Source organism: Strix aluco, chromosome 3, assembly GCF_031877795.1.
Source record: "Strix aluco isolate bStrAlu1 chromosome 3, bStrAlu1.hap1, whole genome shotgun sequence".
Classification (NCBI taxonomy): Eukaryota; Metazoa; Chordata; class Aves; order Strigiformes; family Strigidae; genus Strix; species Strix aluco.
The window spans coordinates 34,562,789-34,589,527 of record NC_133933.1 but is presented as its reverse complement, the minus strand read 5'-3'; the positions used below and the strand labels follow the sequence as shown (position 1 = coordinate 34,589,527).

The window sequence follows — 26,739 nt, the reverse complement described above, 5'->3', positions numbered from 1 at the left end:
TACCCTGCTACTAAATTAATTACTTTGCTAGAAACAGACCTTTATCGGTATTTAATATGGTACTTTTTAGGATGACATTGCTTTGCTAGTTTCAAAGTGCTTTCTGGTCAAATCATTCAGATCAAGTTCTTATAAGCATGAAGTCAGCCTGTGAGCAAGTGCATAGACTGCACTCAATGATGGGCATTTTCTGAGGGTATGTGCAAGTGACTTACATGTCACTTTACTGTTTAAACTCTACAGAATATAAAGAGATTTTAAAAGTACTTCAATAGGACAGCAGAAGGAAAGATCATCAGTCTGGCAAGTTCAATCATAAGACATCTTGTGCAGCAAAGTTACCATAAGAACGAGGAATGTGCCTCTGCCCATGGCAGGAAATAATTCCTGTATTTGAGTATAATTTAAAGCACTGTTTTTATGTACTGCCTAGCTAGCATTTTAACACCACAAGCAATTTACTACTACTGTGGAACATTTTTAGTCTTTTCACCTTACAAGTTCTTTTTGGTTTTGAAATCGGTGCAGCACTGGGGTGAATTTCCACCTTAGTGCAAGTTACCAAGGCATCAGAGCCAGCACAATCAGCTTCTTTTGCACTTCTCTTATTATCTTTACTTATAAGTGAGAGAGCAGTCTTACTCCTACCAGGACAGTAAAAACAATTGCTTTTACTAAACATATTAAATTTTAAATTCCATAAACTCCACATCAATAAACCATAAAAAATGCAAAGTAATTAATTTTGACCCAATGTCAATGATATAATGCTCCACAGCTGAGTGAAAGCAGAAGCCCTTCTCCTCCGGCCACCAAACTTTAGTTAAATCTATCCCGCCAGAAGAAGAGTCTAAGTGTAGTATCAAAGGTTTCCCCATGAGCCCTAAAGGCAGTCTGGCAACAATCAGTAAGGGTCCACTCACCACCTGGTGACTGCAAGAGCATGTTATACTTCATTGTACTTCTTCTAAGGCCTCAAGGCAGCCCCTTCACAGCGAGCAAAACAGGGATCTCAGACCTCCTCAGGTCTGTTGCATGAGATTCTACTATACCATGGAAATAAAACCAAACCCAGGAAGATGCCATTCAGGCTGTTACTAAATAATGAAAAAAACCCCCCCACATAATTTTAATTATACAGAAACTAGATGATATGATGGTTAAAACACAGTGAGACAGGTTGGACCTGGTTTAAGTATTCTGCCCTTCATAGTCACTAAATTCTGTGTTAGCCAGCACGGCAAGTCTTACCACTTTTTTCCCTGGTGAGGCTTAAAAGTTAGCCCTTTCAACTTAGTTAAATGCAGTCTTGTTTTACTGAAAAAATATTAAACATCCTGGACAGTGAACTGGTTTCTTCCAAGTGTTTCTTTCCATCACAACACGAGTGGCTGGACCTTTGCCAGAGTGATCTCGGCTTATGGAGGGACAAGGTGCTTATCCTTTGGAAAGGGGTGGCCATGGAAGTGTCCTGAGTTGCACTGTGCTCTCTGCAGCTTGTGTAGTGTTCCAGTGATGGTTTATTTATGTCTTACCAGAGTAGAAAACATGTAAGTTTAAGTAAATTGAGGTCACAAGACGTAGTAAACTTCTACAAATCTAACTCCAGCATGGTATTAAGTTCTTGGCAAGCTTTTGGTAATATGATCTCATATAAAAAAATAACCTATTCACTGGTATGAGCAAGTCAAAACTCACTTGAATCAATGGATCTGTGATTACTTAGACCAGCCATGAAGCTAATGTACTGTGTTTAACAGTACCAGACACTGATCAAGTAAATGGCTATAGTACTGGTATTAGATGCTATCGTCTATGTACAAAACATTAAACTGAGTAGGACAAAATACTGATTCAAGCCTTTATACAAATACACAAATTGAATCTTCTCCTGAAGTCCAAGAAAATTATGTTTTCTGTTTTCACTACTGGCTGCAATCTTATTAGTCTGATGAGGACTGGAAGCAAAACTGTTAGACAGGATAAAGAACTTTTTTTTTCTATCCCAAATAGAGGAAATACTCTGACATGATTCCTACTTGGGATGCAGAAGAAGAAAAATTCTAGTGTATACTAAATCAATCACTCCTCATTTGTAACCTGTTTAAAATTTTACAAAGTTCTAAAAGCCTTTCCCTCTCACTGAATCCCAAAGAGAAAGAAAACCTTTGTTTCAAACACATTAAATAAAATCATAAAAAAAGAGTGAATTATGTAAAACCTAATAAAAACAGAAACAATAACCTGAAAATCAACCATTGTGTTGCCAGAATGCTTTTTTCATTTTTTTTCTGGAAGTACATCATTCAATGTCATCTAATTTTATGACACTTTATTGAGATTTATATGTTCAATTATAAAGTAGTTGCTTTTTTTTTTTTTTTTGTATACCTAAGAAAGGTATGCTCAGCTAGCAGAACACTAGATGATTTCTTTACTCATAGCTGTACTAATTCTTTTCCTTGGTATAAAAGTAGAGTTCAGTTGTTGAAGTAACGATAAGAGTATCACTAGCCTTGTGATGGTTATTTATCTGTGGAGAGTTGCAGGCAGTAAAGACTCTCTAAGCAGAGTTACGTTTTGAGGCAGACCCCACAGAATTCCTTGGAATGAGGGAGGGAGCGTGAAGAAGGAAAGTAGCCGAGGAATAAACTTACTGAACAGTATTTTCCAGACCCAAGAAATTTCATTAATTATACAGTTAGACTCTGCATTATTGATTTCTCTGTGAACAGAAAGAAACTTGCTGCTTCTGTGTGGCAGAGGAAAACTAATATATAAGGTTAAACAGATACTACAGATACTGGTAAGATTACACATCCCATTACCATTAGCTTAAACTGCAGAAATAAGAAATGCACATAAATCTAAGTGTAATGTTATCCTGTTTGTTTCTTCTTTTTTCAGTAGGCTCCATGAATCACTTATCTGGGGATCCAAGACCAAAGTGTAACACACTCCTGAACAGTTCTCATTAAGGCATCAGCTGCTCTGCACCGTCCTGGTGGGGTGGATCAGCATTTCTTCCATAGGGAAAATCAGGTAAGTTTTTTTCTTAGCAAATGATGTAATTCATTCCTACCTGCAGACTGTCTCACAGATGAGACACAGAGTTCACTGTTCAGTTTCCACTGGGCTTAGTTCTCCTGCAGTCAGCACATTCATAAAAAATATTTGGACCATATTTCAATATTTCTAGCTCATGCTATGCATAGCATTCTGGCAATTAGAAAGTATTAAAATCGTAGCTTCCATTTATGAATAGGTATCCATCATTTAACTGAACTGACCATATTTCAAGTGTGATTTTGGGTGTAAAATGGAGAATGGGGATGTGTTTTTCTTTAAATTTTGCTTGAAAAGTCATTTCTTCATTACACAGTCTTCAGGGAACTACATGACTTGCTGTGCTGGCTCTCTTCTGGAGAGTTTAGTAGATAATTTTTGTGAACTACTTATCTCTGAGATGATACATCACAGCAAGCATTTTTTAAAAAAACTATTCCCTTATTACTGAGTTTCACAGTTCTGGTCTTCCTAGATTTATTCCTTTTCTCCCCATTCATGGAATAGTCTGGGGAATGGCTAAAAACCAGCATCAACACTTTTACCATCCATATATTTTATTACTGAACAGAGCAGCAAGGTGGTAAGTATTGATGGATTTGAAACATCTAGCATTGCTTTGGACAACTGACTTGAAATAAACAACATTATGATGCAATATTAATTTATCAAAACCTTCTGTAGAAAATGACTGTCAGGTATTTTAAAATAATACATAAATTTCTGTCTCACAGTGGATTCAGACACTGGAATTTTCATAAACAACTTCTCAACAACTTGCCCATTTGTTTAGCTAACTTTTAGGAACTTGGCTTTAAGTAACCAAGTTTTAAAAATCTTCAACTACAGTTCATATGCAGTTCCTTAAATGCTTTAAGAATAACAGAGTAGCTACAGTTAAACACAGTGCTTTCAAAATTAACTTATTGTTGGACAGGAATTCTTTTTAGCTTTTGAGGACTACCTCAAAGACTCAATAAACATAGCTTCACTCCCCTCTCACTTCAATGAAAGTACATGGTAAATTCACTGTGTGCAACACAGAGGCATATTAAATGGTAGCCCAGCACACTATCTCCCACTGGCCAGGTGGGAAGACCAGACAAAAGTTTAGAAAAAGCCAGCACTTATTCTTTTTGGTTTGCCACAGATAAACTTACACTGACACTTCAGATTGCATTCTCAGGATTCCACTGGAGAGACAAAGTTGCTCCTGTTGTGGTTCTCTAGGAGCGATGTGAATTCAGGAACAATGTCCTCAGGAGAGGATACAAAGCCAAGATAGATGCCAGGCTGCAAATAATACTGTGAAGGATGTGTGCTGCATATTTACAGCAATCCCTGCTCAACACAAGCTTCCCATGTTACATGCTATTTATTATGCACTCTTGAAAACACACAGAATGCTGGATATAGTGAAACACCATATCAACATTACATATAACATATCCATTCCTACATGGGAAACAACCTATTGAAAGGTCTGGGAAAAGCCTTTAATTTCACCTTTCAGTTCCCTTGACTCTGAATGGATGTGATGCTGTACAAACTAGGAGGTGACAGTAACACTTAAACTCTTCTGTCATCAAATCGTGTGTCAGTAATCACACAACAGCATGTACGTTACTGAAATCACTCTGATAAAGGAATTTATGATAGGCTTCAGACATTGCTGTAGACTTCACTTTACTGGAGACTTAACACAAATTTAGTAAATGCAGTCAAGGTAAGCCAAAGAACAGATCTCCCTGAAGAAAATAGTATATCTGAAACTACTTAAAGATGAGAACCAGCTAAACCCAGGGCCAAATTATGTACATCCCTGAAGTAAGTGAAATTGCTCGTAACAGTAAAAGCTGGATTCAGGGCTAAAGTACTAAGCTTGATTTCCTATCATTGTGAATGTATGTATGCATACAAAAGTGCATATGTGTTTTGCAAATAAATGTAAAAAACCACACATACAAATATGTAAAAGAGCGTTACAGAAGCAAAGACTCAAAACCCAAGAAATGCCAGAATTAAGGATGCTTGTATACCCTCATCTAGTCCCCCCCTTTGTCTCTTTAGCCTGCAGTTTGGTGTTGTTTACTTAAATGATGACTATGTTTTCTTTTGAAACACCACTTTATTACTATAGGAAAGCTTGAAGAAATGTTGTAAATGAACCTTCTTTTTAGAGAAAGGATTGTTTCAGAATTGTCACTCTAAACAGAGGGAGACTGTCCTTGCCTTGGTTACATCATCAACCCTACTAGTCAGGCCTCTTAAGTGTGAGAGTTGGTTGCTACCTATTTCTCTTCTCCTGCACACTCTCAGCAGAAGCTTAGGACATTAACAGTGATAGCTGAAGTAAAATGAAAAGTATTGTTCAGAGAGTATAAAAGAGTAACACTGAAAATACATTAATATGCTCTGGGCACAATTTTATTCCATCCAACTCTAAAATAGCTAATAAAGATGCCTGGTTTTGGAGCTCTGTCAATCTCAGCTCCCTACATGAATACAGAGTTTACCTCCAAATTCAGTGCTATGGTTATGCAGAACCAATCTAGGCACAGGTGATATTTTACAAAATCAAAACTGTTGAAGATTATGGCTGCAATCCCTCTGTACATAAGGTCTTCAGTTGTAAAATGGTCATAGCAGTTTGAGCCATGCCCATTGAGTACCCTGTTTATTGTTTTGTGAAACATTCAGGCAGCATGGTAAAAGAACTATAAATATACAGGCTGGGAAATAAATTAGCATAAGGTTTACACCTGGTACCTAAATAAGGCATTGCACTGATTAGCACAGATGCAGAAAAAGGCACCTCCTCTTTTACTACACCCATGGCCGGGGATAAAAACATACACAATCATGGAATTAAGGACTGCACTTCTTTAAAAGTAGCTGTTTGCATACAGGAGGAAGATATTAATGTATGTTTTGCCAATCACTTCCTACTGGATGTAAGTGTGGGTAAATCACTGGACTAAGAAGTTTTGGGGAGCTATCATGCAAATTCTTATATTAAAAATTCCAAAATATAATATTTCATACAGCACCTTAAGAGAGTTATAAGGAGGAGAAAAAAATACCACTCGTCACAACAGTGACAAAGAGAGTCAGGCAAGAGTAAGAAAACTAAAATGAACATCTTCCTAGAAGTCCTCAATGACTTCCACAGAGCCAGAATTTCACCTTGCACTACATTTGTGAATAGGAAAAATCCTCTAAAGGAAGGGAAACAGATCTTGGCGTGGCTGGCTAACATTAAGTCAACTTTAGAAACTGTTGTCTATCTTTTTGCCTCGTCAGCAGATAACTTGGTAAAAACTAGGTTTATATCCTTGAAGGCGTGCCCCACAATATCTAGGGACACATTACACTGGAGACGCTGACGGAGGAGGGACATGTTTAACCTTGGCAGGGGGAAGAAGGGGAACTTAACAATAAGCAGTTTTCTTTTAAGCAGCAGCTGGTTTCTTGAACTTCACTTAAGCAGAGGAAGTAGCATCCAGCTGGGCTATTGCTAAAACAAAGGCTTTGACTAACACAGTAAAGGGGTTGGGCAGAAAAGGGAGGAAGAAAAAAAATCTGAGTTCTTATATAAGATTCTTTGTATGCCAGCATACTTTCTTGGAGTTATTCATTGCTGCAATCCTCTCTTCTCTTCTAAACTTGTTGTGGAAGAAAAACTGAGGGTTTGGGCAGTTTTAAAGTGTTGCAAAAAGCGTTTCTAAGAAATAAAAAAGGAACTAAATATCATTGTGCTGGCTCGTAGAAGAGGAATGTTTAGCACAAGCACTATTGTGATAAGTGCCATGTAAGGAGATACACTCAGAAACTGCCCCCCCCCCCCCCCCCCCCCAAGGATTCTTGGATACCTCGGCAATATTTATTTTAGGCCTATCAAAAATAGAAGGAAAAAAAGCAGGGGTGGAGGGGACCAAAATGAATGCTCTGGCAGCCTTGGAGGGCTCAAAAGTCTCTCTCTCCACTCAGAGGCAGTAATTCAGATGTGGGTGTTGGCTAGAAATTCAAACTCCTGAGTGATCTCCCCAAATATTGCTATTACATGTTACTCTTACATATTCCAAGCAAAACCAAATTAAAACTACTGAGAGATTGCCCAGTAAGAAATAGTCCTGATATGAGAAGATAAAGTGTACATACATTCTAAAAATAAATGAAGATGATCTTTGCAGTCTGAAAGCAGCAGCCAAACTCCTGACAGTCCTTGTCCAAGTAAAGTTCTTAAAAATCCATTTTAGAGGAGATTGCCAACTATACAGACAGGGTTTACACTTGAATGGAGTCTCTTCTAGGACAGACAACAACCACTAATGGAAAAAAGATTACAAACTGAAGCGCAGCTGAAGAACTGGCCAGGAAAATCCCCTGCTCCAGGGAGAACAACTGTGGAAGCCCCCGGCTCCTTTTGCAGATTCCGTTAGTGATACAGGGATGTGACTGGTACTGCAGACGTTCACTATCACCAATTACGTGTGGGTGACTTTTAAAGCTCTAACAAAGGGGAAATAAAACAATGACTTTCTGTGTTATTGTGATCTTCAAGCAAAACTCTGACGTGGAAACCACCAAAGCCAAGAAGTTACACAAGCAATACCCCATTATCAAAGTGAAAATGTGACATACCCCTCAAAATGCCCAGATTATTCTTGACTGTAATCCAGAAACTTCAAAGACAAAACACACAAGAACTGGAAGTCTGGATATCTACTAAAAAAAACAATATACCCATTCAAACAGGCTGTTCCTAAATATCAACAACTTTTGTGTCCTGTACATTATAGATGTGGAGTTCATATAATAGGTTTTACAAGAGTTATAAATTAATGTGACAGTTAGATAATGATGGTGGCTTAATGGCAGCTTTGACATTCAGATTCAGAGTCTGGACAATCTGTCAGGTTGTAAAACATATGTGTTATTCACCAAAAATTATTGCTCTGGTCCAACATATATGCCATATCTTCCCATAATTCTGATGGCCTGAACACCAGTAAAAATGCTTATATAACACTTTAATTTTGCCACTCTCTTCTCTGTACCCACAAACATGTACAGCTACATACTATTTCCATGAAATTATTCAACAGCCAACGTGTTTCTGATACATGATGGATTTCTATAACACTTTAAAACACAGTAGACTATTTATGAGGCTAATTCTGCAGAAACTGCTTTTATTATGTGCCCACCAAATGAGTTTGAGTTCCCGCGAATGCCCTGACTTACTGTCACATTAAGATTTGCTTGCACTATCAAGGTGAGAGACCTTGTGGCTCTGGGCAGATCAATCAAGCTGACCCTGCCTTCAGTGTGTATGTGTGTGCGCACATACATGCACAATGGGTGGAGTGGTTCCTTCTAAGCCTAAATTTTACTATGATTATATGACCTGTTATTTGGCATTTAAATAAAGGAAGTATTAAAATATGACAGATTTAAAATAAAATTGAGTCTGAAGACAGAAAAAGCATGTGCAAATTAACAAGGGAACTTAGAACCAGAGTTAATGAACAATTCAAAAGGTCAGTAGCTCTTACAAAAATGCTCTTAAAAACTTTTAATCTACACACACAAAAAGGATTTATTAACTGAAGATAAAAACCAGTTCCTTCTTTTTTCCTTGCCTTCATAATTATGATGACATTCATAACAAACTTGTAACCGGTTTCCTCAGCACAGGCAAGAATATGTAGGAATGGTTTAATTTTTCCACTATTTTAAAAGTCCTCCTTTCAGGAACCCCATGAAAGGAAGTGCAGACACCCTTCACAATGTGAAAAGGCAGAAAGTCATTCTGATTCTAGCTGGGTAACTCCTACAGGCATAGATTTTTACAACATGTGTAAATCCCAAATGGTTTTTAGTTCTATATGAAAGCAATGAAATGACAGTTTTCTAGATTACAGATAAAAGATGATGTAAGTAATTTTATGGCACGTATTTTTAATCTGTTAGAACCTGACTTCATAAGAAAAAACAAAGTTTGCAATAACTTCGATTTCACAAATTCAAATTTACTCAACTCTAGTCTTTGGAAGTCTACATTTTTCAGAGAACTATAATGAAACTATTCTTTGAGATTTAATGTTTAATGTTGCAAAATGTATTTACTGTCAACACTACATCTCTATAAGTTTCTTTTTAGAAAATCAGATCCTAGTTATTGCTTGCACGATTTTTCCCCTACGCTACTGTTGGACTGCATGTTTCCTGCCACATAAGCATGTCTATAAGAAGCCCAGACAAGTTCAGAAAGAGTTATATAACATTTTTTGCATTTTTGGGGACTATAATTAAAGCGATAAGATTATGGCAGAGATCCTAGAACAGATTAAGTGCAGAATTCTATGATGAATGAAAGTTTGGGTCATTAAAAGTGCAAACCTAGATTTTTTTCTTTAAACCACACACAGTTCAACATCTACGACATAAAATTTTGCACTTAACAAACACCTTTAATGGAGGTCAGCAAGAGTACTGGTGCACATGTTAAGAAGAAAAAAAAAAAAAAAACAACAAAAAACCCAAACCAAAAAATTGCTAGTAGCAAGCCTGACTCAAAACATCTGTGCTGTATCTAGATTGAAAGTAATTACATGAAAGGACATACCTAGTCATAGATCTAAGAAATTTACAGGAATCCTTTGGGAAAAAACTTTTAAAGAACTCCTAACAGAGATAACTTGGATGTACACGGGACCTAATCCATCTCTGAATCCAGGTAAATCAATAGTTTCATAGATCTTGAAAGTTGTCTGAAAACAGAGCTTATTATTTACTTTAGCATACTGAAGTGCTGGAAATAGAAAGCTAGAAGACTCTGTGGTTTGAAAACTGGAAGAAAAATAAAGTCACGTAGCCTCCAGCATGCATCGTGTTGATTTACAGCAAAAAGAGCCTTTCTATTGAAAGATAGATATGAACAGCTTACCAATATAATATACTCCTACATATTCAGATAACTTCTCTCTGCCTTAAAAATGTGACTGTGTTGTAACAGAAAAGTAACCATATGGACATCTGTTGTGACCCTGCTCTTGCTAGATGACGATCAGTAAGTGTCATTTCCATGCATCATCAGTCATAAGCCTTCAACACTGAACATTCTTCCCAGTGCAAAAGAGTTTCAATGTGGTTTTTTTCAGTCCAAAGCATTTTTATGTGGGATTTCAACTGTTGCTCTAGAATTGAGTCACACAGAAATGTAAAAAAAATTAAATCTTCTATTAGTATATATTAATGAATTTAAGTAGAACCCATGTTTAAAATCAATCCAGCAGATCTAGCTTTCATCTGTAACGTGAAAGCGGTTTTAATCAGAAAGATATACACAAAAATTCAAATCAACTCAAGAAGTAAGCCAAGATTTTATAGAGAGTAAGAAAAAATTAAAAAGGCAAACTTCTTTAAACAGCTCCAAATTTTAAAAATTATAGCAGACATATTAAGGAAATGTTTATGAAAATAACCAACCTGCACATAGGGGAAGCTGGATAAACACTGAACAACCAGGATAGAAATCTATTCTAGCAGAGGCATATGTGCTTTGGGTGCACGAATGCAGAAACGTATTTCTAAGAATGTTTTATACACATGGTTTGGCCAGAAAAACAGTGACAGACTAACCTGTTTCTGTTTCCCGAAACATATTATCCTGCATCCTCTTTTCTGATTTAGAACAGGAAGCAGAAACTGTTTCAAAAAGCAGTCAAAAGTGTGTACGAATAGTCAATTGGATTTAAAAGCATATGAGAAAACACCTCATGATACACAATCAAAATAGCAATGGCAAACTCACTTGTGCATGCCTTTCATGTAATTTTATCTGCTTGACTTTCCTATTTCATCCATTTCTCCCACAAACTCCCGTAAGAGGGGGTAAGGCACTAAGTAAGTGTAGTCAGCAGGTTAAGACTTGTAACTACCTAACTGAGCCAGCTCTTGTTTGAACACAGAATGTCAAGATTGCAGACTTCAAACCAGCAGCCATGCGCTTGGCAGTGATGCTAAGCAGAGCAGTGATCAGGGAGCGGGGCTGATTCTGCCTAGAGAGCTCGCAGTCCTGCAAGACGATAGTGACAGGCAGTCACAGGGGATATTTGAGAAAGTTCAAACAAAATTGCCTGAAGAAAGGAGAATACACAAGGACATGCAAGTTCCTGAAAGATCGATGTGTCTGGAGAGTGCCAACATCAGTGTACATTATTACACAAATGCTCTGCAGTCTCTAGCTCTTTTCCAAATTAAGTGCTGCATTTGATATACAGAAATCTACCAGCCATTTTTTTTCTGTCCTTTAAAAATCCACATTCAGATATTTTACATTCCATTTGGGATCAAACACTGTAAGTCCTCTACTGCATAGGTAACATACCATCTAATCCACATAATCTAATACTGTGAAGAAGTGAAATAATTACTTCCAAAGACGGACATGGAAAATTATGGCATATCACCTCAAGAGTATAATTAATTTATGTATAACAACTACTACTGAGGCTTCACTGACTATAAACACTAGAACAACAAACAAAACTAAAAAAAACCCAAAACCCAGAAACAAAATAGCAACTGCACATGCTGCTCACATAGTTGCAGTGCCAAAAGTTGAATTTCTAACAGATGACAAAATGACACATCTCATCTGCAATACATACTCCTTTCTGGTCATGGCGAAAAAACCGAAGGCTAATGTTTCTGATCCTTCTGAAGTCAGTGCAAATATAAATATTACCTTCAAAAGGATCAAAACTGACCCACAAATCTTGTTTTCCATTCTCATGAGCAACTTAATAGCAATAATGAGAATAAAGAGTTTAGAATCACATCTAAGGTGATTACAGCTACAAAACACCAATGTGAAAAAACTGCAGTTCAAATTTTCTTACTCCTCTTTTAAGAAGAAAATCCATTGCTGTCTGGATAGGCAGGGCTACATGGGATTTCACAGCTGGCTTACTCTCCCAGCAGTGAGTTGCTACTGAGGAAAGCAACGGCCTTTTTCCCACTTGCTGCCTCACAGGCACCAGCGAGTGTGGGGCAGGTTAGAGCTGCTCATTGACACACAGATTATGGTTTTGCAACTTCACTTTTCTACTCTACCAGCAAACTGATCCAAGTCTCATCCACACAAGGGTTCACTGGAACAGACGCAGTGGAAAGACTGGGTAGCCCCAGCAAGAGGGAGCAGAGGGAGAGACATCCTCATCCACCAGCAGCAGCAGCACGGTCTCAGATCAGCGTGCACATATCATGAAACGGCACTATTAACTGGTCAATATTCAAATGGCCTGGAATAAAACACCAGTGTTTTGGGTTTGTACAAACAGACCCAAACTGTTTATTTTCCATTTTTCACCCCTCAATAGTTAATTGCACTTTTTCAGCTTCACTGAATTAAATGTAGTCAACTATTGAAACAAACAAACAAAAAAACCCCAATTCCTCCACTTCACACAAATTGGGCAATATCCTGAAAAAAGTTTTCAATTACTTTATACCTGGCTGTCAGATATGAACTGAGTAGATTTTCTGTATTCTTTCCATAAACATTTACAGACTGCAGCAGTAAAATGTTATAAAACATTCTTAAAATCTATACAGTGCCATCACACAGTATTCAGCCTTCATCGTTTTGAGCTTGATCAAAAGCAAAATTAATTTCTATCAGTTCTGGATCAAACCACAATTCTAGTTACAACTTTTGTAGCTTCACTTAATTGTTCCATGCAAACAGTGGTAATGTAAGAACATGAACTTTATTTTTTTAAGACATGGCTTTAAAGACAGAGCTTTCAGGACCCTTTTCCGAATATCAAGGCTGACTATAAAAAATGTACAAAGATTAAAAACATGCAAACATAACTAGAGGTTTTGATAAGCTGTAAGTAAAAATGAAGAATGTCTATACACTCAGTTGTGTTGCTTACCTGTCAAAAATCCCATCCCATGTGTATACACCAGCAAGTTTTGAAGTAGGTTCAATGTCTTCTTATATTAAGAAAATAAGCAGAAATGGCCAGTGTCTTTGTGAGATTACAAGCATCAGCTATGAAAATTACAATGGTATTTACAAACAGTGGAGTGATGGAAGTTTCATAATAGTTTGAGAAGATGCAGAAAATTCCTTTCAGGAAATTTTTTTCACTACATAGGCAAAGTTAAGGCAAAATGTCTTTCCTTAAATAATGCATGAATAATGCATTTTCTTTGGATAATGCAAAAAGGATTGCAACTAAAAAATTTAAGAGAGCACCCATAATAGGTATTTGCTGAATTTCTAAAAAAAAGATAGTTGTACCTGTGACTGCTGACACATACTATCTCTCCCTCATTTCTGGTAGATAGATAGATCTATTTAACTTTGAGCTCTCATAAAAAAGAAAAATGATCTTTCTTTTCATTATAAATTAACTGATTTCACTCTGTGTATCAGAGAGAAGCACTATTGTATTTATTTTTCTAATTTCAATTATTTTAGCCTTTAAACTTCAAGCTGTGGAGTTTTCTATCCTGAAACACTAAAGTTTGAAGAACATAATATATGAACAACTTCTTTTTCAGTCATCAGTATCTTGAAAACAACAACTGCTGAATTGTGTATTTCAAAAATTACCTCAAAGGTTCACATATTTTAAAAATAAATAATAATAAAAAAGCAGTAACTTCCAATGTATTTATTTTACTTTTCTTTTATAGCAGTTGCGGTGTTATGTGAAACAAGGCATGGGGAGGGCCAAGTTTTTATCTTTTTTAGTTCAGGATCAAAAAACACATTCAGGCCACAAGAACTGAACTGACGCACCAACACAGGAAGCCAGTAAAGCAGACCAATGCAATTGATGTCTGATAACTAATAAGAATTAGAAAGAAATCTCGTATTTTAGGAGAAAAAGAACATCAGTGGGATATATTTCTGGCTTTGTAAGATTACAAAATGTTGAACTTCTAGTTTATATTTGCTCCAGTGGTTTCACATTGCATTTCTACAACTATTCCTGGACTAAAACATGTTCAGGGAATATAACATGACGTAATCTTGGCCCAGTGCAATATTTCATTCTAAGAAAAAAGTATATTAATAATTAAAAAATGTTCTCTGGAATTAGGAACAAAAGAGCAGCGGTAACAATTTGCACGAACTTAGCCTTTGTGATTCAGTAAGTACACCAGCAGTGATTTGAAGCTTCCCATTCGGTACTTTGTGGTCATTCTAACCAAGCATTTCAAAGCAAACTTCAGTTGTACTGACACAATTTTCCATGTCTTTAGTTCCATAGGAGAGAGAATGTCTTTTTGAAATTTTCCCCTACTTTCACCTTGAGGCTTTATGAGACTCCTTTGAAGTTTATAACCTAAGGTTTCTATAGGACAACAATTTACATAACTCAAAGGAGAGCTTTAAGGAAAGATCACAAACTGCTACTTGTTAAATTAATAGACATCTACCCTTACAGGAGAAAAGGACAAGGAAAAATAATTAAAAACCTCAGAATTTTTCATTAACAGATTATCATGCTTTTAACTTTCTAAGCATTCTACTTAAACCCTCAAACAATTTTATTTGTAGTCAGTTTATCTTTCTGAGACCATCAGTAATTTGACAGAGGCAGTAACTTGCAAGCAAAACTTGTGGGTAGGACCAAAAAAATTATATAATTCTTCACTGTATAGTGATAAGATCTGGGAACTTTTTTTCATAGTTTAGATTTCTTTATACAAATATAACACAGTAAATTCAGTTTGCCAAGACACAATGTTCTCTCTGCTGTTACTTGAATAATGCAATTTAGCATTTGCTTCAAGAATATTTTCAAAAAGAACCCATAAACTCGTATGTCCTCTAACCTCTTCAAGCAGTAGCTTCCACATTTCCTCAAAGAATGTAAACAACTTTAAAAACAACATACTACTAATGGATAAAACATTACTTTTCTCTGGACAAGGCCAGTAAATAAACCTCCTTTCTGTCAATGCTATTTGCAGAATGATGTTAACTGTGCTAATCAGATAATGGTTAACTAATTTTAATGAATTCTGTATTGTGATAAAATCCTGAACTTGGTGATATCTTAGGTTCTAGGGAGGTGCCTGTGGCTTCTTAGAACCAAATCACCACTCTAAATCCAGTGAAAAAGCAGAGTGAAACAATACTCAGATATTGCGTTACACATGTGGCTGAGATTACATTAGCCTAAGGGATATTTGAACCACTTCAAGTGTTTTATATAATAATACCACATTGAACTGCACTGTGGAAACCAGTTAATCTCCTTGGGCATATCACCCAGCAACAATTCTTTCTTAACTTTTCCCACAGATTCATGGCAAATTTCCAAAAGTTCAGAGGTTTGGTGAGTTTAAGCCTCTTTAAATTCAGATTCCTATGTAAAACTCCCTCGTTTCTGATCCAGAAATCTCATTAGATATGAGCTTCCCATTCCTCGTTATGCTAGAAAATCTCTGCAAGCTTCCTTTCCTATATTGCTGCAATGCAGCCAGTTGCTGTTAAAGGGCTTGCTCTTGAATAGTGCAAGCACGAAGGGCGTGCTTATATATGCATTGCACAAAGCAAACATGCAGCACAAGCCTGTATGAATGAGACCTCAGCAACATGACCACCAAGTTTCTCACATCTGAATACAACCAAAGAGGCCTTTCCAAAACCTAAATACATAACAGGGCTATACTGAATTTTAAGCCCCTGAAGATGGCCCCTTTTCCTGCCCAAACCTTGTTTCATTTTTACTCTTTGATTGTCTAAAAATACAGGTGAGAGTTCTTGAATGTCCAAAGAAGCAATTAACTTCTCTTTTAGAACTTGTTCTCCTATTGTATGGGTCCATAAATGAGTCCACGGGTTATACTCATCAATATATTCAACACAGCTATTCTCATTTCTGAGAGAGTTGTCTATACCCATATCTTTTCTTTAAGAAATGCTCTGATAGATCTGTTAAAAAGTGGCTGAATTAAGTTTAAAATAACCTTTATTTCATTTCTACTTCAGAAACTCAACAAAAGAACACTGCAGACTGAAAATCTGAAAGAGGATGGCATCACTCTTTGGCATGCTTCTTAATTAAGTCTAATGCATTATGCATGATGCCCTTTTGGCTCTGGCATGACACTGCCAGCTGTGGTTCACTGTTTATGTTCCTGACGGGAAAGCAGAAGATACTGTAACACTTATCTCTTTCTTTCAGTACCTTAGCTCTCAGCAATGGAAAATGTAACTTGAGAGCTGTTCTATCAAATTTATTATGTACTATTTACCTGTATTACAACCTGTAATATTTTTTATATCTAATGTATGTATAACAATACATTATGGAACGCATATCAAAACACCTGTAGGGAATCCTGGTTTTTTATATCTGAGAAACCTCAGTATGTTTAGTTGCTATTTCCAGGTGATCACATAAATTATTTCACTACTGTAGAAGATGATGAAGAAATAGTGCAGCTACATCAGTCTGGAGATTTTTAATGGCATAGACACTGCTTTCAGAAATATCATTAAAAAGAAATGGTGTAAATATTTATACTGCACTACAGGGTTGGCTGTTTCCAGATGAGGTATTAAGAGGATTTCTCTACTCCAGCGTGGAGAGCAAAACAAAATGCTCTCCAACATTTACATTTCTAAACAGTTTCTTACTTTTAACACTTCCCACAAACAACATTATGTGCAAAGATGCCACCTCATTACATGCAAACCCACCATCTTTGGCTCAGAAAATGCCCAAGTCATCTATCTCCTGGGGATGAGGTTGGGATAGTATTCTGGAAAAACGGCATCATATGCTTTACCCTGTACCTATGTTCTTCCTGGGCATCTGCTTTGGCACTGCTAGAAACAGGATACTGGGCCAAACAAGCCATTGGCTGTTCTTGTATTAGTATGTCTTATGCAGTGCTTCATGAGATCAGAGCCTGGTTTTGCCTTTTCTTTGGCCCTTTATACTACTTAGCTTTCCAAAAGAGGATGAAAGGAACCTAGCAATAGGTTAAAAATTCACGTTTCTAGAGAAAAAGTACGTGAGCGCACAGAATTAATGAAAACTGATAAATATATGCAAAATCCTTAGTCTACATATAACATGCTCTGTTCAACATGTTTTCATAACCCTTCCTGAAAATGAAGCTCTTTATAAATATCCATTGATCTCTGTAAGCACCACACACTGATTTTTTTGTTCTATATGATAAACATGAGTTACCTGAGCCAGGTTTTTTCAATACCTATTGAAAGTCATTATTCATACACCTCTCTTCACTGTCTGGATTTCTGTACTTCTATAAATGCAACAGTGACCTTTAAAAGCATTAATTGTATCTACTTTATTTTCCATATTTTCCTGTTTCCAGAACATGATTAATTTTTGGCAAAGCATATGCTTCACACAGCTGAAAACCCTGGCAATTCACAAGGGTAAATTAGTCAGACAACAGGAAACACTGTCCAGAATTCTGCCATCATTTAAGCCATCCAAACCCTATGAAATGAGTAAAGCAGCACAGAAGAAAATAGTGTTTTATCTTCAGGGCACAGTTTTTTCTACAATTCAGGAAGCAGTTTTAAGTGGCAGAATTTTGCGTGATAATTTTAATATTGGGTTTCTGAAGATAGAAAAGAGAAAATAAGTACCACCATAGACTTTTCAAGAAACCACTTATCAGTTAGAGTATTTGAATTTACTTATCTTGTGTGATTCTGCAAAGCTCCTTGGAAAAAATTATTTATAGAAGCTTATGAAATGGATCCCTGTCATCCTTCTATCAGCTGAATGGAAAGTTAAGTACCTAAAAGGACAATTTTCCTTCTTGTGTACTTGGCAAGGTATACATACTCTGAAAGGAAGAACTGTAACTGGGTCCTTCTTGTATGTATTAAGGATAAAATGGGGTAGCCTCTGTAGGTCACGACTTAAAAATTAGTCTGTGGAAATATGCAAACTTACTACTAGTTGGTATTCCATACACAATTGAAGTAGTTAAGTTTGTAAGTTAACCTTCAGAGTGCCTTCCATGAACCCTCAGTTCCCTTATAATGTACTACCTTTAAAAGAAGATAGATTTTTTCCAGCATAGCTACTGCTATTATTTAAATTATTTAAAGTAGTGTCATTGGATGATTATTATTTTTAAGACTCATACCATTTCAATAAAACCTCATTAATCCTTAGAGGACCTAGTGGTCTGATCACAACAAAGCTAACCTTACACACACAGAGTCACTGTGCATGGGAAAGAGATTTACAGTTATTAAATACACTGTGCGATGCAGGAAAAGATGGATTAGTACACCCAATGCAGGAAAAGTAAAATATTTGTGCTATACTGTGTAGGAAAAGAAAGACTGAGTAAATTAATCAGAGTATTTCCCTTTGGGAAATAATTTAAAACACTATTTTATACTAGTTTTATAATATAATAGACATGTTAGTGGAATATATTCTGAGATTACAGTATAAATAGTTCATGCTTCAGTAATAATCAGAATCTACATACTATGAAAAGGAACATTAACTAAAACTCACAGCCCTTTCCCTCTTTTCTGTCTCATTTAAAGGTGATTATGCACATTTTTAGACATAGAAAGTGAAGAATGGAAAAAGAAAGTGTTTCACAGTAGTTCATAGCCATTTGCCGTAAGATAAAATAGCAGAGTCCAAAACCTAACGTTGACTGTCATGATCTCCCAATTGCTTGGGACTTGGAAGGAGTCTTTATTATTCAGGTTTCCTTAGTCCTGAACAATTAACTTTTTAACGATGGATCTGTTTACCAGAAGAGAACAGAAAGTATTAATGGTGAGATACAGTTTACCTGTACATGTTTTACAGCTCTACGTTTACTGTTTCTTACTATTAGTGAAAGTTGTATATATTCTTTGTACAACATTTCAGCCCTGGTGTGGACTCACAGGACCACAAGGGATACACCACTCACTCTCCTCCGGAGAGTCACGTCTCTTAACTGCTAAGTTGACATTATATGTCACCTTCCTTGTCATCTTTTTTAAGGACATAAAACAATGCACTGAATACTTCCATTTTAAAGAATGGCCTTAGGCTCACCTTATATGAGAACACAAAGAAGCTCTCTATATGCTTACACACACACAGGCATGAGACTACAGACTGGGCATCATTACTCTTAGCCCACAGTAATTAGGCAAGAATAAACCTTGCTGCCATCAAAAAAGAGTGTGTGTTTCTGCTAAAAGTACTCACCCACTAGTGAGACAAAATGGCATAAACTGGATTCCCTTAAATCTTTTCACATGCTCATTAACAGTGTTAAAATAGTCTGATGGTGTGGTTTTGGAGAAGAAGAGATAAAGTGTAATTTAAATGATACCCTACTCAAGTTTGGCCCACATCACACATGCTGTATGGTGCAGAAGACATGTTATACTCTGTGTATATGCTAAAAAAAATCAATGAAAATTTTACTAAAGATGCAAAATCAAATGTTTTGTAGATTCCACTTCTTTCCCATGGTGAAATTCTCCTGTGTACAATTATCATTTACTAAGCTTACTGTTGTTACAAAAAAAAAAAAATAAATCTGTATTAAAGTGCCCAAATGAATTCCAAAGAGAATCATTTCCTGCATTTGGAAAAGAAGCTGCAGAAGAATCGAATTTTACATGCAGTTTCCTTTTTCCTGACTCTTCCTTTGGGGGGTCTTAGTTGTTTACTTGTAAAAGCTACACCTAAAAACCACAGTCTTATGTTTTCCCACAATCACTTGCGTAAAACAGGCTTTCTTTAAATAGCTTTTAAAACAGTTAACTAGCATAAATGAGGCACCCTGATAGCTATCCATGTGAGCATTACATTTCCACTTATTACAAGAAAAAGCACAAAGGGTGCTAGGACAAAGGACCAGTGGGTTTATGTAGGTTATGTACTCAAGTCTCTTCTGTCCAAATGGGGGATCCTACACCAGGTGTGAGGATGGTCTCAAGACCTAGGTGCAGAGGAAGGACAGAAAGGAGGGTCACAGCACATGGCTGCAGTGTGACACATCCTGCTGCAAACTAGGCATCTCTCTTCCAAGAGAAGCTGCCACAAGGCGGATTACCCTTATCCTTCCCACTCCACTCTCCCAAGATGAAACTGAACTAAAAGCCACAATCCAGCCGTAACCTGTGGGATTTCATTTAAAGCAGCATTGTTCAATTATCCTGCTGGATGAGTACTCCATTCCCACAAAAGCTGTAAGATTGTCAGATGAGGAACCAACCAGCATGATGTTACCACAGCCATAGTGCAAAGCTTATACAGAAATTTTTGTGGACCCAGTAAGTGATGGGTCTACTTCAGTTCTGTTCAAAGTCTGCTACCCCCTTTACCCGGTTTGGATGACAATTTTATTCCTGTCTCCTGTAATCTCTGCTAAAGCACGGTGTACAAGACAGAAGACTTGCCAGGAAAGTTACTGGCAAAGCATCTGGTAGATACTCTGAAAATTCCTTCCCTCAAACATGCCTCAACTGGAGAAATACATTTTTCCCCAAGAGGAGAAGTGTGCAATATGTAGTTCCAGCTATTCTGTCCAAGATATATGAAAACAGTACCTAAAAGGCCCTTAGCTCTACCTGTTATCCTAAAAACCTCCTGTCTGCACATGATCACATCAGGATTAAAATCTTGAAGTTGAATTTTACGCTTGGCTACACTAAGATGTTTCTAACACAGTGAACTACTGGCATAGTTAACTCTAAAACCCTAATAAGCAGACATGAGGACCAAGGTAAATAAAATCAGTACAAACTCCAGCTTGCCCTCACCTATTTCATGATAGCAGTTGCAGTGAATTCTGGCCACAGATGCTGACTCAGGACTATTTCCGGGGTTGTTGAGGCCTCAGTTGGTTACAGCAAAGCAATCCATGGAGCTGCAGCTGCAGCACTCGCTTGTGTACATGCAAACTAGGAACAAGCCCTAGCTTTGAGAGGGTGTGAAAGAGTCCTGTTCAGTTTGGGTGCTACATCACAGAATAAAAGTCTTTCCTGTCTGAAAGAGAAGCATTTAGACTCTTCTGATTGATGCTGGAGGAGTAATTTCTTCTACGGGCCCTTGATGAGCCTGGCTGCACTGATAGCCTGACTTGAAGTTTAACACTAAAAGGACTAATGTGAACAATGAATCTTCAGTGAGCTAACCAGGCTTTAATAATCCTTCAAGAGCAGCTAGCAATAACTGAGCAGCATAATAGCAAGTTTCCCAAAACCGGGTCATCATGCTGGAAACAGGGGCTTGTGTGTGTGAGAGACAATGATTACAGTATTTAATCATCAGCTTCACCGTTCCAACTATTCTTGACCACGGTGTCTACTTTCAGACAATACAATGATCGTGGTCAATGCCATCATACTGTGTAGCAGTCAACAGGAAATCTAAATTGAACATAGATGGTACCCAAATTTATGAAAAACCTTATTCTGCCAAAATTTAATGTATTTACATGACTTCTTGACTGTATGATATATGAAAGATTGCCAGATACCACTCTAACTTCTAGTGCTTCAGGAAATATTCTGAAGAATGAGTCAGTATCAGTTCATTTTCAGTTCTTAGGATATGAACTGCCCATAGAAACCGGCTGGGAATTAAAAAATAGCTACTATTGCACATATTCTGTGTATATGCATATATAATAATAGAGTTAAATAAAATATTAAGTTTGTATATAAATACATATAAATGTATATAAAAAGGTACCATAATATAAACAGCATAAATAACATTGCTCTATGCTTACCTACCATTTTATTCTACCTTTTTACCATAGTTAACACTTACCATTATGAAACCTTTGTCAATAATTTTATATTTAAATTGTATTAAAATATTTTAGCACTGAAGCAACTAAAAATACAGGGGCTAATTTAGTCTTTTGTCTCACACATGTACAAATCCACTGAAGCAGGGATAATAATGAACAGATTTGGGCCCTAAAAAGTTCTAATTTGACACTAATCAGTAATAAAAGGCAATGCAAACTTGTGTTAAACTGATTACACCCATATAGCAGTATCTGCATAATGGCTTTAGCTGCTTAGCAACAAAAGTACAAGAATACCAGATAAAAGGGATTATAAACTCTGATTAGTCCCAGATGAATGTAACAGTGGTCAGTCAGTTAGGTTAATTTGCACTGTATATCATAAATGACACTCCTCTGAGCTATTATTGCAGAAGACATTTACTTTTTTGTACAAATACAAGTAAGAGAAATAAGACTTGCTTTTACATTACCAAAGACAGTTTTGGTCATATACTACAGTGATTCTTCTTAAATTAACTTAGAAAACATGACTTAAAGACATATTCATATAATTCTCTTTCCTTTTGCTGTTTTACATTTTCTTATACAAATAAAACAAGTCACTTTAAAAATGGAACTCCATTTCACTCCTTTTGCAGTGTTCCACTTTTCCATACTGATCCTTGTACACTATAATAATACCGTGCTACTGGACTTCCAAACCCTCCTTGGAAACATTTAAATATAAGCCATGAGTAGAAGAACTGACTACTCAGTTTTTACAGAGGGGTCTGATGAAGAAAGAGTACAGAGATTTGCCAAAATCACAAAGGAACATCATGACAGCTGAAATGGAAATAAAATCTCCTAAATCTTAGCTTTATAAACACCAGCCTTCTAGCATTACCCAGAGTGGGCTAGATACAGTGCAAACACGCAGAACAGCATAGTACCTGAACCACAGTACCCACAATCTAGGATAAAACAGTAGTAAGCCACTAGGTAGAACATAAAAGTTAAGGGATCAATACAGTCATAATAGGGTCACTACAGCCTATTCCTAGATGCCCTTCAGTTCTGCCACTGTCATGTGGCTAATCTCTACCTTACAACACCAGAAAACAGGAAAGAAGTGAATGGCCTTGAAGGTCAGCTCAGGAGCTATGCTATGAATAGGTAGGCTGCTTTTAACATGTAGACAATTGTAAGTTAAAAAAAAAAAAAGGTTTCATGGGTGGGACAAGTCTACCTGTAGTAACTGACTTTCTCTATCCTTTATTTAATAACTTGTTTTCTCTAATAGAAATAGCTATAATGCTGACTAAGGGTCCTTGACAAGTTATGCAGCTCTATCATTCAACAGGAACATTGCTCTGTACTAATAGTTCTCTCTACTATGTGTACAAAGCAATTTTGTTGAATATAGTACTCTGAAAAGAGCAGGAGAGCACTATTTTCAAATTTATCTAATTTCATGAAGTTGGATAAAAAAGCAAAGGGTAGATGTTAAAAGCAGTAGCCCTCTGGTCTTCTAAATTTATAACAAATTATCGTAATAAAGCTCTCACTGTCTTAAATTATTTTAAAACATTTTATTTCTAATTTTCTAAAGAGAGGATAATTCATTATAAATTATAAGGTGTGCACATATATGTGTATGCATGTCATAGGGTAGAGGTCTAGAAAATTTTAAGTACTGTGAAGAAGGTTGACAGGGGTGTAGGAGTAAGAAAGTGAAGCTAGTTATACCTTTATTCTGTAGAATCTCAACATTCTATTAAAAAAGACTTTAACTTTCAGCTCTGAAACTTCCAACAGTGAACAAAGCATCATAAATACAAGAATGTCTTAGAAAAAATAGCTCTAGAAATATACTTAAAGCCCCTTTGCCAGCCACCTGACTGAAGCATTATTAATAAAACCTAATGTTGGTACTGATCCATAATTGATCATCAAAGCATGGTCTGAGGTTGGAGCGAAGAGGACCCTAGAAAGGGGAATTGTGCAGCATCAGCATTATTGTCAGGTAAGATATTTCTTACTGAAAACACAAGGAACCCATACATAGAAGAAGAGAAAAAGAAGACAGGAGCAAGAGTGAAAAAAGAATGGAAAAAGTACTAGTCCTGAAAAACCCCAACATTTTCTCAATAAAGGACACAATGAAGTCCTGAATAAATCAAAGAAGATGATAAGCAAAGGCCAGTTATTACAATAATGCTGTAGCCTGTATGCTAGGCCTTGGACAAGTTTTGCTATGGGAGTGCCAAATACAGAAGACAGTATTCTTCATTTGTATCCCAGCTGACAGAACACATGCAAACCAGAACTCAAACCTTTGAATACATTGATAGATGCATTGTCCATATTCCAGCAAAACAAGAAAGGAAATGCTGCCACAGTATAGGAGTGTTGAAAAATACTATCCAACTGTGACATGATTTTGTAAGATATGCTACACTAAAATATCTGAGCTCCTTCCACATAAAAACACATGTCAGCTGAGGTCCTGCCCATAGACTTTACATTCTTTCTAATGTGTAGGACTGGGTTGCTGAGTTCATACCTCAAACTATTGCAGGCAAAACATATCACCTTTGCAGACTTTATCCCAAGCTTTTGAACAGAACCCAGCTCTCTTGACTTCCAGGTCACCCCAGAAGACTGCAAAACAATCCCTGAAGTTCAATATTTGAATATATATAATTTTAATATAGAATGTTGCTTTTTAGGGGGGGCTCATTTTTTGATGGGCTTAAAGCATGGTTTGATCAAAGTTAGATTTTGGATTAAATAGGAACATGAGAAATACCAGTCCCAAGAACACTTCTTTAAAATAAGGAAGACGAGACTGGCTAAAAGTAAATTCAGATATGTAGGGCTAAAAACACATTGGTGTATACGGTATCCTGTTATTAACCATTATTTGCCATGATTTCTGAATTCCACAATAAATTAAAATATGATACCTTACCTGTTGTGCTAATAATAGTATCATTTAGTAAATGATTCAAATGAAAAGTCTGCTCTATGTAAAAAAAAATACTGAAGCAGACTTACTGTAAAAAGCATATTACCCAACTTTTCTGCAGTGTCTTCACCTTAATGCTGAAGGAATATACTGCAATATGTAACGTCCAACTCATACATTCACATTTTTGTGGAAAAGGAACAAAGCAAGTTATTGCATTACATAAAGTCAACCTCTGAGTGCTCTGACAACGAATACTGAGTCAATCTTCCCATTAAGTCAGGGTGTATACGACAAATATACTCTACTTGAAATATAAAATTTAATTCCAGGATGATCACTTCAGGGACCATTCTGCAAAGTACAGCAGCCATGGCACTGGCATACAATTGCAGCATAAGTAACTATACTGTTAAACACATTTTAAACTCTGTTGTACAATAGCCTTTGTCTCAGTAAAGCTATTTTAACCGCAGACCATGTTTGTTCGAGCTAGTTTTTCTACCTAGTTTTACACTGAACCTGAGCAAATCATTCAGTGACTAATTTACTTGGTACATTTTCATTTGTTGTCATTCATAAATAATTTATAGCTTTAGCAGATGTATTGTTTTTGCTTTTACACGTTTTGGTTTTTTTGTTTCTTTATAAAGAGTTCTTTGCAAATTGTTCATAGGCCAGGCTCAAAAAAAACCCCCTGAATTTTTCAACTGTGGACTTTTAATTTGATTTGGTATCACTAGGTGTGGTTTTGGTTGTTTGATAAGAGTCACTAGCCTATGACTTGTAACTATAAATCACTAAACTGTCAGTTCCTCTGAGTTCAACCAAAGCCACAAACTATAGTTTCTCTGTGGTCAAGAGGTCTGGGAAGAGAGAAGACAGTGAGAAGAATTTCTGGATATCTTTCTTTGATGAATGGCTTTGGAGAGCAGAAAGGAAGGCAGAAAGCATGATACAAAAGAGGGGAGAACAGATGAGAAATACAAAAGGAAAAAAAATCTCCACGAAACCAGAGGAGTAGCAGGAGAACCTTCTGTCATAACTCACTTAATGTAAAACTGATCTTTACTGATGTTCTGTCACATGATCCACATCAGGCTGCTGATACATTTATTTATACTTCAGGGAGTGTGGTCTGCCTTAGTCCTAAAGGTCCCTCTCTGTTCACAGAGTTTATCCCTCACCCCAGTACAATCTTTTTATCACTTTTTTCATCTGAAATAATATGCTCAATTCTAGTTATAGAGTTTAATACATTAAAACATTTAAAGAGTATGTTCACAGATATATTCTAATGAAATGGAAGTCTGAACGCATGAAACATCATCGTAGACATAAATTGTATACACACCTTCCTGGGCCACTTTTTTGTGTCAACTTCAAAGCATGTAAAATGCTAATCCATTTTCACTATTTTAAGAACGGAATAAACATTTGCTACTTGCATATTTGAATACACTATAATCTTGAGTCTACTAGTCATTTTCCTACAGCTTTTCCACTACCCTATTTATCTTTCCTGACAACTTTGCTGGAAGATCTTTTAGTCACAGCTCTTCTGTACTTCTACACACATAATTATTGCACACATAAATATTGCTCATTTGTGCCATACATAGTTTTGGTTATAGTATGTGAATATGTGTATTTACACATACACTCACACAGACCATTAGTAACTCTTAATTTGACTCAATATGCTAATTTAATTATTCATTTAATCTGCCAAACTTTACCATTAAAGTGACTCAAATACTCAAATGTAGTGTCTTACTGAAAGAAACAAAACACCCTAGAAGTTCGAAGGAAGTTGACTGCTTTTCAAGTATCTTATTTGAAACACACATATATATTAATAGCTAAACTTACTCCCTACACGTCAAAAACTCATCCCA

At 36.4% G+C, this 26,739-nt stretch overlaps 1 protein-coding gene across 3 annotated transcripts in view; it reads right to left on the bottom strand.

Moving 5' to 3' along the window:
* The window catches only part of PRKCE (protein kinase C epsilon), a 298,350-nt gene that overhangs the window by 74,707 nt on the left and 196,904 nt on the right, over positions 1 to 26,739 (bottom strand). The window lies entirely within an intron of this gene.